Source organism: Grammomys surdaster, unplaced genomic scaffold (genome assembly GCF_004785775.1).
Source record: "Grammomys surdaster isolate TR1022 unplaced genomic scaffold, NIH_TR_1.0 203, whole genome shotgun sequence".
In the NCBI taxonomy this organism is placed as follows: domain Eukaryota; kingdom Metazoa; phylum Chordata; class Mammalia; order Rodentia; family Muridae; genus Grammomys; species Grammomys surdaster.
In genome coordinates, this window is record NW_021604648.1 from 2,967,699 (window position 1) to 2,983,127 (window position 15,429).

General features: G+C 46.3%; 1 pseudogene; it reads right to left on the reverse strand.

Annotated features, from left to right (window-relative positions):
• Positions 1 to 2,439: 2,439 nt before the first annotated feature.
• LOC114623891 overlaps positions 2,440 to 15,429 on the reverse strand; it is a 40,499-nt pseudogene continuing 27,509 nt past the window's right edge.

Sequence of the window (15,429 nt, forward strand, 5' to 3'; positions counted from 1 at the left end):
GAGGGAGGGAGAGAGAGAGACAGAGACAGAGACACTCCTAAGGTACCGGAGCTGGCAGTGAACTAATTTGGGCACAATATTGTGTTGTGTAAGAAAATGGCATTTCTTGATGTCACTTTCAGTTCCTCACATCATTTTAAAAACCTCTTCAGTGGTTCCCTAAAATAGTCATTTAAATCTGACCTTTGGGGCTCTTAGCCAAAGGCACCATCAGTGTTCTAGATTTGTACCTCGCTTTGCTACTTCTGTGCAGTTGAAGTCTCTCCTGCCTCCAGTGGAGTTCAGCTGGATTCCTCCTCCATTCTTTTTGTCTTGTGTCAGTAGCTTTGGTTTGATGTCTTTATCTGCCTTTGATAGTGTAATTGAGCTTCATCAAATGAGTTAGGAAGTAAGTTTCTGGGACAGTTTGAGAAGAATAAATGTGGATTTTACCAATGATGACATCTGCTCTTAATTTTTTTTTTGAGGAGTTTGATTAGTGAGTCAAACTCTTTATAGCTCCCTTAGCCCCCCCCATCAATTTCAGTAATTTGTGTATTTGTAGAATTTTCCCCTTTGATCTGTAAGAAGTCTGTTGATGTGCAGTTGTTCTAGTATTGTTTTAATCTTTTCAGCTTTTGTAGGATTACAGTAGTGTCTACTTTCATTCTTTAAGATTGGCTTTTTCTGTATTACATGAAATTTGGTATTTTGTGATCTCATTGTAGGTATTTTCTAGCATCCTTTGTGATGAGTTTGGCCTGTAGGTTAGGAGTGTACTGCTTCATTTCCTCATTTGTGGATTTCCCAGTTTTCCTGATAGTGATACTAACTCTGGTTATAAGGCTTGGAGGGAAGTACCTTTACCCATTGACACATTTTTCTAGAACATTTAATTGTTTTCCTTTTTTATTGCTATGGGAATGTTCTAAATATGTAGCAGTCCATTTTGAATTAATACCAACTTAATTTTAGAAGCCTATAAAACCTCTATTCCTATGTAGCCTTCCCTCTCTTTATGTTATCACAAAGTATATTTTTATGTACCTAACAACAGATTTATAATTGTTTTTATACATTCATATAAATTTTTTAAGTCATGTAAATCATTGTCTTTTAAACCTCAGGTTTCTCTGGATGGTGGTGTTTGTTCATTTTTGAGACTGGGTCTTACTATGTAGACCTTGAACACACCCAACCCAGGTTTTTGGGGTTTTGCTGGCTAGCTGCTGAAAGCTGGAGCAATCCATTTGTCTAGTGCCTTATTCTGTGCTTCTCATGATTTATTTTCTTCCTTGTGTTGCAGTTGCTGAAGTCTTTGTTTCTAGCTGGTGTTCAACTGATATTTGACAGATCTCCCTGCATTTCAGGAGCTAAACAGACAATGTATCTTTATAGATTGCTTCTTTCTTCTGGCCCTTCAGCCTTACTCAGACTTCCATAGATCCAGGTCTTCTAGGATGAGTGCTTTCAAGTTCTTTCTCCTGGGATGTGCTTTTGAATATCTGCCTCCTCAGGAAACACCCCTGCCTTTTTCTCCTGAGCTCAGATTGATCTGTGTTATACCTGAACCAACCTTACCATTGGCATCTGTGGGCTGTCCAGTGTGGTAGGACAGTCTCCTGATGGCAGGGAAAAACAGGCAAATGTGGCTGGCACCTCTGTTCTGCTGCTTCTAGAGCTGGGACCAGTTTTCACAGTGAGGCCATGAGCTAGGCAGTGTCACAAAGTGCCATCATCCCTGCCTCCTCCTCCCATAGCTGTATATATAGATTGCCTGAACTTACCATTTTTAACTGGTTTAAGGATATATCTCAGTGGCATTTAGTGCATTCACAGTGTTCAGCCACCACCACTGTCCATCACGAGAATCTTTCCAGCAACCCTGTTTCTGTAATTCTCACTGTTTTCCCGAACAAGGCTGCTTTTCACATTATTTGTTTGGTTTCTGATGCTTTTCTTGGGGGATGGGAGCATAGAACATTTAATGATGTCACTCAACACCAGGGTGTTTGGGATAGTACCTTGGAAGAGTAGAATGACCATTGAAACAGGAAAGACTGGCAAGTTCTCATCTTGGAGAATGAGGGCAGAGTGGAGTTTAACATCCATTAAACTTAAGATGCTTACTGGTCATCAAATAGAGATGAAAATAGAAGGGCAGAGGCTGCATGAATCAACTCTGGGCCACAGCGGCTCACGAGGTCTGGATGAGGCAGAACCAGAAAGAAGATGGAAGGCATGGCCAGAGGGTGGGAGCTGAAACTGGGCACTAGCATCCTAGACATAGATAAAGAAGCAGTTCATTTCAAATTATTTTTACATTTAAACAGAACAACTTTCAGGAGATGGTTCTTTTCCTTTACTTTATGGGTTCTGTGGATCAAACAGGCTGTCAAGCTTGGTGACCTTCAACCAGCAGCTAAGCCACCTCACCAGCCCTAGAGCCCTACAGCCACATCAAATGCTGTGATCCTTGGAACTGGTCCGAAGGAAGTCATTGGTGACCTTGGGAAAATTAGTTCTGATGAAATTGGGAGCAAAGTCTCTACGAGAATGGAGAGCATGGGGAAATACAGACAATCCACGGTGCTGAAAGCAAAATAGGGTGTGGCTGTGAAGGTAAGTCAGTTGAGAGGTTTTAGAAAGCAAATTTAGTGACAGTTTCACCATATAGCCCAAGCTAGTCACAAACACATAATCCCATAAACCCTCTTGAGGTTTGGAGATGTGTGTCATACTGTACATAGCTGCTTTGGGGGTGATTGCTTATTTTGAGAGGAGATCTCACTCTGTTGCCCAACCTGGTTTTGAACTCCTGGGCTCAATTGATTCTCCTGCATCAGCCTCCCAGACAGCTGGGACTGTGCCTGGTTCTGTTGTTTGGCTCAGACTTGTTTTGGTGTGAGGAATTGTTTCTGGTGATCTTTGTCCAAGGAGCATTTCTGATGTGAGAGAGAACTGGTGTGTTGGCCTTGGATGACCAGAGAGGATCTAGCTGGTACTGGATTCTCAAAGAGGATGCTGTACAGGGTTAGTAAATTGCTGAGTAGATGCACTGGATTCAATTTTCTGGTGGTTCAAGTACAGATCAACACAACACTGGATGTCTTCTGGGAGCAAACCCATCGCCTCGGGGTATTCATGGCTGATATCCTAAAAGTATTTCTGCCTTAAGCTGTCTCAGTCAACTCCTTTTCTTCCAACTCCTGCTTGTTAGTTCCTGACTATAGCATCCCACCTGTGCTGAGAAGGGTCAGTGTGTGTGTGTGTGTGTGTGTGTGTGTGTGTGTGTGTGTGTGTGTGTAAGGGGGGGTCAGGAAGAAGAAGGCCCCCCCCTAGAGCTGAGGAAACAGATGTTGTTTCCTATGTGAGCAGAGGTTTGGCATGTGCTACATCCAGGGCATGTAAAGGTAAAATGTGAACCTGGGCTTAGACGGTGCTAGGAACAGTGGCTTAGAGCAGTCACCTAGAAGCTGTCACACTCCCACTTGCCCGTGCTTATCCAGGGTTCTAATTTTTGCTGGTTTATCTTGATTGAAGAATCTGACAGGACCTTTTTCTCTCTTTTCTTCTTCCTTATCTGATGCATTCTTGTTTTTTTGAGGCAAGATCTCTCACTGGGAGCTGGCTGGGCTCTCTTGACTAAGCTAGGCTGGCAGGCCAGTGAACTCCAAGGGTGGTCCTTTTTCTATAACCCGTCACTGGGGTTACAAAAATGCATGCCACCACACTTGGCTTTTTCACGTGGGTGCTGGGAATCCAACAAGTTCTCAGCTTACATGGCAAGCACATGACACCATCTCCCCAGCTCTTGGCCCATACTTGCTGATGGAATCCTCTTTAATCTTTTATTGCAAGGCACCCCCCAAGACACTCCCTACTCTTACCCCGTAGTCTTCATCCACATCTCCTTTCTGGCTGCTTTTATCCAGGACCAGAACTTTCACTTTGAGAATCAAATTCACTTTCCTGTCATCTGGAGAGTAGGGTCTGCATAAAGGAAGTACCAACAAGACTATTGATTGACTACAAAAGCCGACAAATCATCTTGGATTTTGGTCTTTTCACGGGTGTAACGTGCTTCCTAACTGAAGGGCAGAAGCAAATGGCAGAAATAACATCCTTATTCCGGGTTGTTTTTAGAGGAGGATGTTATTGTTGTGAGATGCTATTGTTGAGATGATGTTCATGTAGCATCCACTCTGGACTGGGGGACAGTGCCCATCTCTGCTGTCATTTGTTCTGTCACTTCAAAGGACAGGAAGAACATGGGTGGTGATTTTAGGATCGTATTCAGAACCTCAGGGAGTGAGTCATTTGGGACTTGACGACTTTTCCGGTGACTACAGCACAAATAAACGAAGCAACAGGACGCTGTTGATGTTGTTATTGTTCATTTTAACCATGGCACATAACCTTCAGAAATGCATTCTCATGCTCTCTTGACCATGAGTCCATCATCTGGTATTTCTTCAGAACTGTTGTGCTGAGCACAGTTCTAGTAACTTCCCAACTCAGCAATGAAAGCACAGCCTTGTGGGAGAAGGAGGAGGAGGAGGAGGAGGAGGAGGAGGAGGAGGAGGAGGAGGGATGACAGGGAGGCAGGATTCAAAGCTGTCCCTGGTGGGAGAGGGGGAGAAAAAAAAAACCTGGACTATAGTGAAACCTAAAAGTAGAGGCAGCTGACCTGCCTAGGGGTTGGAGGCTTGGGAACTCTCCAGTTAGGCTGATTAAGCTGGCCACTGAATCCCAGAGCTCCTGCCTTCTCCCCAGTGCTGGGACTCCAGGTTATGCCACTTCATTTGGTTCTGAGGGTTGAACTCAGCTCCTCAGACTTGGGAGGCAGACACTTTGCTGACTGAGCTATCTCCTCTTGCCTCTTGAGGCAAGATTTCCTAGTGGGAATTGGGGCTTGCCAAGAATTGATGGGCTGGTCAGTGAGCCTGGGGGATCTACTAGCCTTCTATCTCCTTAGTGTGGGGATGCCAAGAGACTGGCATGCCCTTCATTCAACCGAAAGCTATTGGAAGCTAGTTAAAAGTGTGCTTGGTGCTCATGCTAGGTCATGCTGAGGGGTTCTCAAGCACAACAGGCTTCAGGTAAGTATCAGTAACTCCTGGAAAGGTTTCCTTTGCTTGTGCCTTCTCTCTGCTGCACTTTCCTAAATGAACAACTCACACTAGCTTGTCTGGAGGTTTGCTGGGTAAAGCAGCTTAAGCCACTTCCACCATTTCTGTCATGTCTCTGGACTCATTACAGCTGAACCTGTGAAGAGCGTCTGCGAAGGCTACACTCTCCACCATGCATTCCTCCAGCCTGCTCAAAGAGTTTTCTCCCAAAATTGTTCCTTTTCTTTTAAGACATATCGCTTTTACATCTATCAGCATTTTCCCTGCACATAGGCCTGTGTACCATGTGCATACAGTGGCCACACAGGCCAGAAGAGGACATCAAATCACCAGGAACTGCAGCTAAGGATGGTTGTGAGTTACTGTTTGGATGCTGGAAACTGAACTGAGATCTTCTGCAGGTGCTTGTAACCACTGAGCCATCTCTCTGCCACCAAATGGTCCATTTTCAATTTAGCATTGATCCCTCTTTCCTCCTCTTTCTCCTCCTCCCTTTCACTGTTGATATCTGCCCGACTCCTTTTTTCTCTCCTTCTTTCAAGACCATCCTACCTTATAAGCATGTCTCAGTATAATCCTCTGGACCTTTGACCTTTAATTCTGTTTAACATGGAGCAATAGTGTACGGATTTTCTCTTCTGCTAAGCCAACCATGAGTGGCACAGTGGTTTCCAAGATATTGGGCATCAAGCAACAAAGGGCAGAATTCTTGACACCTATAATTGCACCAGCATAGGAGAAAGCTTCACTCCACTGTACAAGAAACAGAACCTGGGCAAAGCCTAACAGACTCCATAATGAAACAGAACCGAGTGCAGAGACCCAAGGGAGCAAGAATATTCAAGGACCTAGAGCTCCTGAGATCTGCAGACTACTTAAAAGCTTAGCAGGTCCTGTTTGTCCATATGAGGAGGTATCCCAAAGCTAGGAAAAGAAACACCACAAAGGGTTAGAGAAAGTCATAACTGGCCAAGACAGTACCTGTTCCTGCCAGTCACCTGGAAAGCTTCATGTTTTGTAAGGCATGGGGCTAAAGTGCTCAGTTCTGCTGCTTTGGTCTAGCAAAACAGATCTCAAAAGAAATGTTTAAGGAATTCAACTGTTTCCAAGTAACCATCCCAGACCAAAATATATGTACATGTGTATCACACAGTAAGATGCTATTTACAATTGTTAGCATTAAATTTTAAAAATGTTGATAGTTGGAAAGATGGCTCAGTGGGTAAGGGCATAGGCTGCTCTTCCAGGGGATCCTGGTTTGCTTCCCAGCACCCACAGTACAGGTCATAATCATCTATTTCTCCAGGTGCAAGGGATCTGGTGCCCTTTTCTGGGTCTGCAGACACTGCCTACACAGATAAAACATGCAGGCACAAGTCATACACATAAATTTTAAATGTCAGTCTTGCAAGGAAGCAAGCACACTCCACAGTGAGAAAAACACATCAGAACTGACTGGATTGACATATGAAAGCTGCAGGCAGCCAATGGGAACTATCACCATAACTGCACTAGCTATGTCCGAAGTTAGAGGTATGGTCAGACTGAAAGGAAGATCCAAATCACACATCAGTGAAGACTACAACCTACAAGCTACAGAGACATTTGTGCATAAAAATAACAGTAGGTAAAGTGTTCCAGACTAGTAGACTTAATAGCATAACAAGAACTATCCAAAATGAGATAAGAATATTCTTTTTATTTAAATGAACAAAGCATTTGTTAACTAGGAGACAATATCAAGCAATCTGGCATGTGTGCCACTGGGTATGTTAGGTAAATAAAAGATTTGATAAGTTATACCAAGATACTTCATAGTCAGCTTGAGGCCAATGATAAAGGGAAAATCTTAAAAGCACTTGAGTTTTCTCTTGGTTAATGTTTTATGAGATACAGTTTCTATTTCCTTTGTTAGAGACAGGGTCTCCTGTTGCTCAGACTGGCCTTGAACTTGATATAGCCAAGGATGATCCTGAATTCCTTATCCTTCTGCCTCCACCTCCTGGCTGCTAGAATTCAGGATGCATGCACCACTGCCACATCCAGTCTATAGGGTGCTGGGAATGGAACCCAGGGCTTTGTGCATGCTGTGTAAGCACTCTATCAACTGAGTTATATCCCCAGCCTTCTGTTCTTTTGCTTTTAACTTATCTGTATTGTTAGGTCTAAAGTGTGTTTCTTGTACACAATACATGGTTGAATCTTGCTTTTTTCATCCAAAATGACAATCTCTGTTTTGATTATATATTTAGACTACCCATATTTAATGTTGTTATTGATAAGGTTGGATTTAAGCTACCCTTCTTGATTTTGTTTTCATTTGTCAGTCCAAAGTCCATGGCTGGCTAGGTCACAGGTCTTAAGAGAGAACCTCACAGTATTATTCTGCTAAGTGGACACAGTATTGAACTGCCACCCAAGATCTTTATACACATAGATCACTGCATCTCTTGACACTCATCAGAGAAGCTTCTCTGTGCTATAGATGGTCATTAATACTGAGACCCTCAGCTAGTCATAAGAGACTTCAGAGTGCTCAGTTCCAAATGGGACATCTATGTCACACCCCTTCCTCACCAGGCTCAAGCCCCACTAAGGAAGAGGGGTACAGAAGGACACAGTGACTGAAGCAAAACAATGTTTACCAGAAGTGACAAAGCTGTTGCACTCAGTGACTCACAGTGGCTGTGACTGCAGGCACAAGATCTTCACAAGGTCAAGCCAGCCCAAATCCCTGCAGGAATTAGGCAGGGGCTTGTGAAGTTCCACTCCTATCTGGGGAGCTATTGGCAATGGTCTTTTTGGAAAATATCTGTTGAGTGATAGCACACACCTTTAATCCTAGCACTTGGGAAGCAGAGGCAGGTGGATCTTAGTTCTAGGCCAGCCTGGCCTACAGACTGAGTTCTAGGACAGCCAGGACTACACAGAAAAACCCTGTCTCAACACACACATACACACACACACCATGTGTATGAGTATTTTGCCTGCATGTATATGTGTGCCTGCAGTGTTCATGGAGGTCACAAGGGTGTAGGACTCCCTGGAACTGGGGTTACAGGGATTATAGGTAGTTGTGAACCCAACACCCAACAGCCTACTTCCTCTAGCTTGGCTCCATTTCCTTTAGTCTCCATTGCCTCCCAGTGGCACCATCAGCCAGGAGGCCAACTTTTTACCACATGAGTTCTGGGGAGACATTTCAGGTTCAGACAATAGCACTGTGTAGCACTGGCTCTTCCTTGTTAGAAGGGCAGCTGTCTACTTCCTGAGCGATAGCTAACCCCTTCCTGTGTTCTTAGAAAACCATCTACCCTCTTTTGCCAGGTCCTTCCCTCCCCTTCTGCCTTGCTGTGTTTTGGCTCCTCTCTGCCCTCTCTCCCATTCAGTTTTCCATCCTCAGAGTGAAAGATGCCCTGACCCCGGCATTCCAATACCTGCCACAAGGGAACAGATGAAACCAAGAAGAAAGAGTTATGTGAGGCCAAGACGCCTCCTATTTGGGTAATCTTTTTTTTTTTTAAAGAGATTTATTTATTCATTTAATTTATGAGTACACTTTTGATGTCTTCAGATACACCAGAAGAGGGCATCGGATCCCATTACAGATGGTTGTGAGCCACCATGTGGTTGCTGGGAGTTGAACTCAGAACCTCTAGGAAGAGCAGTCAGTGCTCTTAACCGCTGAGCCATCTCTCCAGCCCCTATTTGGGTAATCTTGTTGGGTCAAATTTTGTCTCTTAGGAGGATAGAGGGATGACTCAGTGGTTAAGAGCACTTACTGCTCTTCCAGAGGGCCCAGGTTCGGCTCCCAACACCCACACTGGATGTCTCACAACCACCTACTTCCAGGAGCTCTGACACTCTCTTTTGGCTTCTTTGGACACCCATATGCACATGCTCACATAAAACCTTAAGTAACAGAAGCAACTGGGATAAGACATGGCTGCTAATGCGGGACTGTCCACCCATCCTGTAGCTTTCTCTCTACTTTCCTTACTGCTGGAGGAAAGGCCAAGCTGTCCACAGCATAAAGTACTGTGGGAGAGAGGAACTGGGAGAGAGAATGACAAGGGGTTGGATAGTGTGGGGATGGAATTTTCCAGGGGCTTGAGAAAGAAACCAAACCAAGCAAAGAGCAGAAGTGGGAGGGAGGAGTGGGGTTTTGGAGTGTCGTGTGGGCCATGTACTTAAACGCATTTTGCTTCTTCAAAAGAATGGACTGTTTTAATGGCTTCGTTTGGGAGTACTTTTAAGTTCATCGCTATTATGCGGCCTATGCGTGTCATCATGGTCTCAGGAGGGTTACATCATTAGTTTCCTATGGAGTACTGAGGCCAGACAGGGCAGCGACTTGTCCCCACACCACATAGCTAATACGTGACAAAGCTTGTATTAAAACCCCAGCCAAGTCTGACTTTAGCTCAAGAATTCTTAGTATTTCTGCTCAACAACTCTCCTCTGGTCAGCCAGTGAACCTAAGCTCACCCTGACCCCTCTCTTCCACCCTGTCCTGACAGGAGGTAGGAGGCCCAAGTCTCAGGGTCCGGCTGGGTCTCCTGAACTCTGCCACATTAGCCTCTACTCACATCTCCTGGCCCGTCAATGAAGCGATAGAGCTCTTAGCTTTCTGACAGTCCTCAGACAGCCAGGCCTCAGGGCTCATAGCCAAGCACTGGGTACCCCCAGCCTGGTCCCACAGCCCAGGAATGTGGGCATCCAAGGGCCAGCAGTCAGTCAAGCTTGGGCCCCTGATAGCTAACAGAAGCTAACAAACTGTTAAAGAAGAAGGCTGGGCTTAATGACAGATCACAACCTGGACTTTTTTGTCACTACCTCACAAGTCTTGCCATCTCCATCTGTGGGACAGGGATATCCCATCTGCTGGCCTCACCAGGCATCTGTGAGAAAGCCAACATTGCACTTCCTGATTGTATTGCCTACCTCATCCCACCTCAGAGGGAATCGGGGGCTCCAGGAACTCACATTGTACCTCAAGTTGACAAGAGCACCACCAGCAGGCTCCAGACCCTTTTCTGGAGTGAACACTTCCATGGAGGGAGGATGGCTTCCTGTATGGGGGGACGCCAGAATGTAGCTATGCTAGTTCAAGGACCTGGAGGGGGCTGCCAGGCTCAGGGCTGTCACTAACACAGTGGCAAACAGGACAGAGTATTCTCTTTTCTCTGCCTTGGGTCCCAAGATAAAGCAATCACAGAAAGTGGAGCCTCTCTAACTGCAAAGCACTGTGAACTCACAGACCCTGCCCATATGGAGATTTGCCCTCGCAGGCTGGGGTGAGGCTTGAGCCTATATTGCTAACAAGCTCCGAGACTGCTGATGCTGCCAGCCCTGATACCTTGCTGTAGGAACCAGCTGCTAAATCAGACATTTGGTGACTTATGTGGCTCTGAGATCCCTCCTTTCCCCATCCCAGTCTCCACTGTCATTCTGAGGTTCTCAAAACTCACTGGGAGCACGGCCTCCATTCTCTGGGACTGTCTCCCCGCCCCCCTCCCAACCCCCCACCTCACTTTCAGGATTTCGAAGGCTATGGAAACTTCTTGCTTCAAGAAGGTCACCCTTCTGCTTGGATTATTTTTAGGTGTTAAAATTGTGTGTGCATGTGTATGTGTGAGTGCACATATGTAAGTGTGTATGTGGAGGCTAGAGATAACCGTTGGGTATTTTTCCTCAGGACCCGTCCTCCACTGTTTATTTGAGGCAGAATCTCTCATTGGCTGATTGGCCATGATGTCTCAAAAGTCCACCTGTCCCTTTCTCCTGACATTGAAATTATAAACTCTCCTCCATGCCTGGGTTTTAAACATGAATCTTGGGTATTGAACTCGGGTCCTCAAGCTTGCACTTTACTGACTGAGCAACCCTCCCTATCCCCTGCAGTCCGCTTCCCAAACTGCTTCTAGTAGGAGCCAGCCCCATCTGTTGAGCATATGGGAGCCCAGCTCACAGCTTCCTGCTTCACGTGCTGATAGGCCGATGAGAGACTGGCGCTGGCTTGCTTTGGTGTCTCCATCTCAGAGCCCAGCTCTCTCTGCTTCCTGCTCCTCCCACCATGCCTGTCCACATCAGCAGCTGCCGGAGTGAGATTTATGTGTGTGCCATTGGAGTCTTGTAAAGAAAAGAGGGTGTGTGTTCATAAGGAAGGAAGAAACTAGCATTAAGGGTCCATTGTGTGACAGGCACATTGGAAAAGATCACTTCCGGCCAGCCCTGGGCCCTGGGAGGTGCTCTTGAAGCACCCCTATGCAGTGGGGGTGGGGCAGATGGAGCATGTGATGCTCCAAGGTGACCTGACTCATCAGCAGTATGAGTGGACAGAAACCAGACTGGCTTTAGAGCACAGAGAAGGAAGTCGGGGCGAGGGTCCAGCTCAAGAAGAGCACAGGCTGGCTTGAGCCGGGAGTATGGGGGGGGGGGTGGGTAGGGGGGTGGGGCGTGTACAGACTGGCACAAGCAGGGGGAGTGTTGAGGGAGGAGCTTGACTTCTTTCTGAGAGCAGTGAGAGTCAGGCAAAGGATCAGGAGAGATTGGAATCAGGTCAAGCAGGGTAGCTATGGCCAGAAGTACATGTGTCCATTGTGTGGAGAAGAGGCACACACTGGTGGGAGACAGAGGGATCCCAGTGAGCTTCCTTATACCTCCGGGTCTTAGGCTGCGCAGGCTATGTGGCAGGTCTCTTGCTTGTCTTCACACAGAGTTGACAAGAACATTCACACTGGCGACTTCCCCAGTTAAGACCTCCCCCAGGAGGGGTAAGCAGAAGCCCCGGTCTCCCCTTTGGAAGATCAAGCCCAGGGAGCATCAGAGGCTTCCCCAAGATTACCCCAGAATGAGCTACTGGTTTGGTGAGGAACCTAAGCTGTGAAGCTGTTAGAACTCTGGGTCCTTAAGGCAAGGAAGGGCCCAGCCTGGGTCAGCCGGGGTTCACCGCCAGGAGCACCGCCCAGCTGGCCTGGCTCAAAATAGCTTCCCAGATGCAAGGACATATTTTATCTTGTTCTGTTTTCCCACATGCACGCACATACACAAATAAACATCCCTGCATCTCAATGGGGCCAGGCTGTAGAGAGGGGGAAGAGGGACTGGGGCCCCGCAGACCGCCTACTGAGAGGCCCAGGTTTTATCCTTTAGTTCCTTTCTTGGGGTCAAGACTTTGCTTCCTGACATGAGTATGGAAACTCACGCTGGTTTCCCAGAGGCCACTGGCTTGTCCTTGGGGTCAGGCTGCTCTTTTCCTCAGGGGTCACATACTCCTCAGACATCACGACGCTGACAGGACAATACATGGGGGACTGAAGGGACCATGCATGGGAGACTTAGGAAAAATACATCACAGGTCTCCCTTGGGGTAGGGGTGGGGGCTTCACCGCCACAGGGAGACCCCACTGGGCTTCCTCTCTCCCCAAGAAGGTCCTGGAACCCTGGGGAATGAGAAGTCTCTCTCACTGAGAGCCTGACACACAAGCAGCCACCTCCACAGATACCATCCCCTTGGCCTTCATTCAAAGCCATTGAGGTCTCTGGGCCTGATCTGTTCAGGGTTTTGCCATCAGGACCAATTTCCCATCCTTAGCTCAAAGACCATAATATATGGTCATGATGGCTAACTAATACCCACTTGGAGACTGGCAGGAAGAGCCACTGAAGTCCAGGGCTACTTGGGCACAGCAAGTCAGTGTTGCTAAGGTAAAAATAGGCTAGAGGTGTAGGTTAAAGTGGGTCTCCCCAAAAGCAATGGTATCCAGGCATGGGATCTTACCTGGAAACAAAGTCTTTACAGAGGGAAGCAAGTTAAGCTACCGAGGGTGGCCCTAGCTCAGTACAACTCGTGCTGTTTGTGGGCACACATGTATGTGCATGTGGAGGCAACAGTCAGTTGTTCCTTCTCTGTCACTTTAACTTGGGCTCTTTTGAGACAAGGCTTCTTACTGGCCTGGAGCTCGTTAAGTAGGCTAGACTAGTAGGCGAATGACTTCCAGGCATCTCTCTGCCTGTCTCTGCCTCCCCTGCTCTGGCATTAGGAGCACAGCCCGCCGTGCCCTTGGTACTTCTATGTAGGTTCTGGGGGATTGGATTCAGATCCTTACAGTTTAAGGCAAGAGCTTTACTAATTCAGATCCTTGCAGTCAAGATAAATACCTTTGCAACTGAGTCATTCCCACCCCTCACCCCCCCCCCCCCCACCCGACCCGATCTCTCCCCTCCCTTCCCCAGGCCCAGAAAGGAGAGGGAAGGCCCTAGTCCAAGCCACAGAGGCCTGGAATTTCAGCACTCAGGCAGGCTGCAGTAAGTTTGAGGACAGCCTGGGCTGCTACAGGGAAAGCCTATCTCAAAATCACAGGGAGTAAAGAAGAGATACCAAGCAAACTTGTTTTGAGGTTCCCAGTGTGCGGCACTTTGTTATTGCAACTGGGGAACCCACAGTGCAAAGTGCCACATGTCCCTGGCCTTGCTGGACCCACAGAGGCACAGGCAGTAGAGTCAGCTCAGCTCAGCCTGTCTGCTCTGCCTCTGGGTGAGCGCAGGACACTTCCAGATGTGTGTGCATGCTGAGCTCCTGGGGTGTGTGCATGCTGGGCTCCTGGGGTGTGTGCATGTTGGGCTCCTGGTTTTGTTTTGTTTTGAAAATCTTTTTTTTTTAACCCCAGCATGGGAAGAAAGGACTCTATCTTTTTGTTAAAAAAATCAAATACTACTTTTTGCAAATGTCTTTTATTAATCTGGAATGGATTTTTGTGTGGGTTTGAGTCTGTTTATTTACTGAGGTAAGGTGTCTCAGGCTGGCTTGGAATTTTCCATCCTCCTGCCTCATCCCAAGAGCTAGGATCACAAATGACCAAGTTTCACTTTAATATCTGGAAGAACAAAACCCTCCCACTTCATTTTGCTATTCTGGGATGTCATATATGTGTGTGTGTGTGTGTGTGTGTGTGTGTGTGTGTGTGTGTGTGTGTATACACACACACACACACACATATATATGGATGACCATATATATGGTCATTTTCTCCCTCCCTCTTTTCTTCATTTTGAGGATGACACGCAGGGTCTTCCACACACTAAGCAAGTGCTCTCTCTACCACTGAGAATTACATCCCCAACCCTAAAAAATTCTTAAATTTCCTTACATAAAAATTCTCTCAAAATAATACTAATAACACCTTTTTTTTTTTTTTTTTTTTTTTAAAACATGATTACTCTGTGTAACCCTGGCTGTCCTGAAACTCACACTGCAGATGAGGTTGGCCCCAGACTCAGATCCGCCTGCCTCTGCCTCCCAAGTGCTGGATTAAAGGTGTGCACCACCACTGCCTGGCTCTTACTACCACTATTAATTTGAAAAATTTACTTTAAAATGTGTAAGCTATAACGAAGAGATCGACAGTTCAGTGGGTATTTTTGTGAAAGCTTCCATTCAATGTAGACAGCAATATATACATAATGAACTCTGATGTTGTCTTGCTTCACATGCTGTTTTAACTTTTTCCATTTATGATACATTATAAACTATGCATACCCATGCACCCAGCACTCAGGAGTTAGAGGCAAGAGGATCTGGAGTTCAAGACTATAGCAAGTTCGAGGCCAGCTTGGGCTACTTGGTACACAGAAAAATATCTATTTTAATAACTGCCTTACTTTTTAAAAAAATGATATTTGCAAAGATTCACACTTTAGAAAAATACTCTCATGCACTCAACCATTTCCTGATGAGACACTTTGGTGTGTTTCCAATGGCCCATTTAAAATAAATTTTGTTTCCAATGTCCTCTGTGGTGTTGAATAAAAATGGCCCCCATAGACCTCTGGGGAGTAGCACTATTTGGAGGTGTGGCCTTGTGGAGTAGTTGTGGCCTTGTTGGAGGAAGTGTGTCACTGGGAGTGGGCTTTGAGTTTTCAGAAGTTCAAGCCAGGCCTAGTGGTTTTAGGTATCTTCCTGCTGTGGATCCAAATGTGGATCCTTCTAACTACTTCTTTAGCGTCATGTCTGCCTGCATGCCAGCATGCTTCCCGCCATGATGACAATTGACTAAACCTCTTTACTAGGAGCCCCAATTAAATGCTCTCCTTTATAAGAGCTGCCGTGCTCATGATGTCTCTTCACAGCAATAGAATGCTAAGACACCCTCCAAAAAGATTGTGCTCATTAGTCCAACCGCTGGCTTCATATCGCACTGACCACACGAACACAGGCGCCAACTTTTGACTTACAAACAGTTCCACTAGGCTTCTCCCAGGGACCTAGCAACAGTGACCTAGCAACAGTGACCTAGCAACAGTGACCTAGCAACAG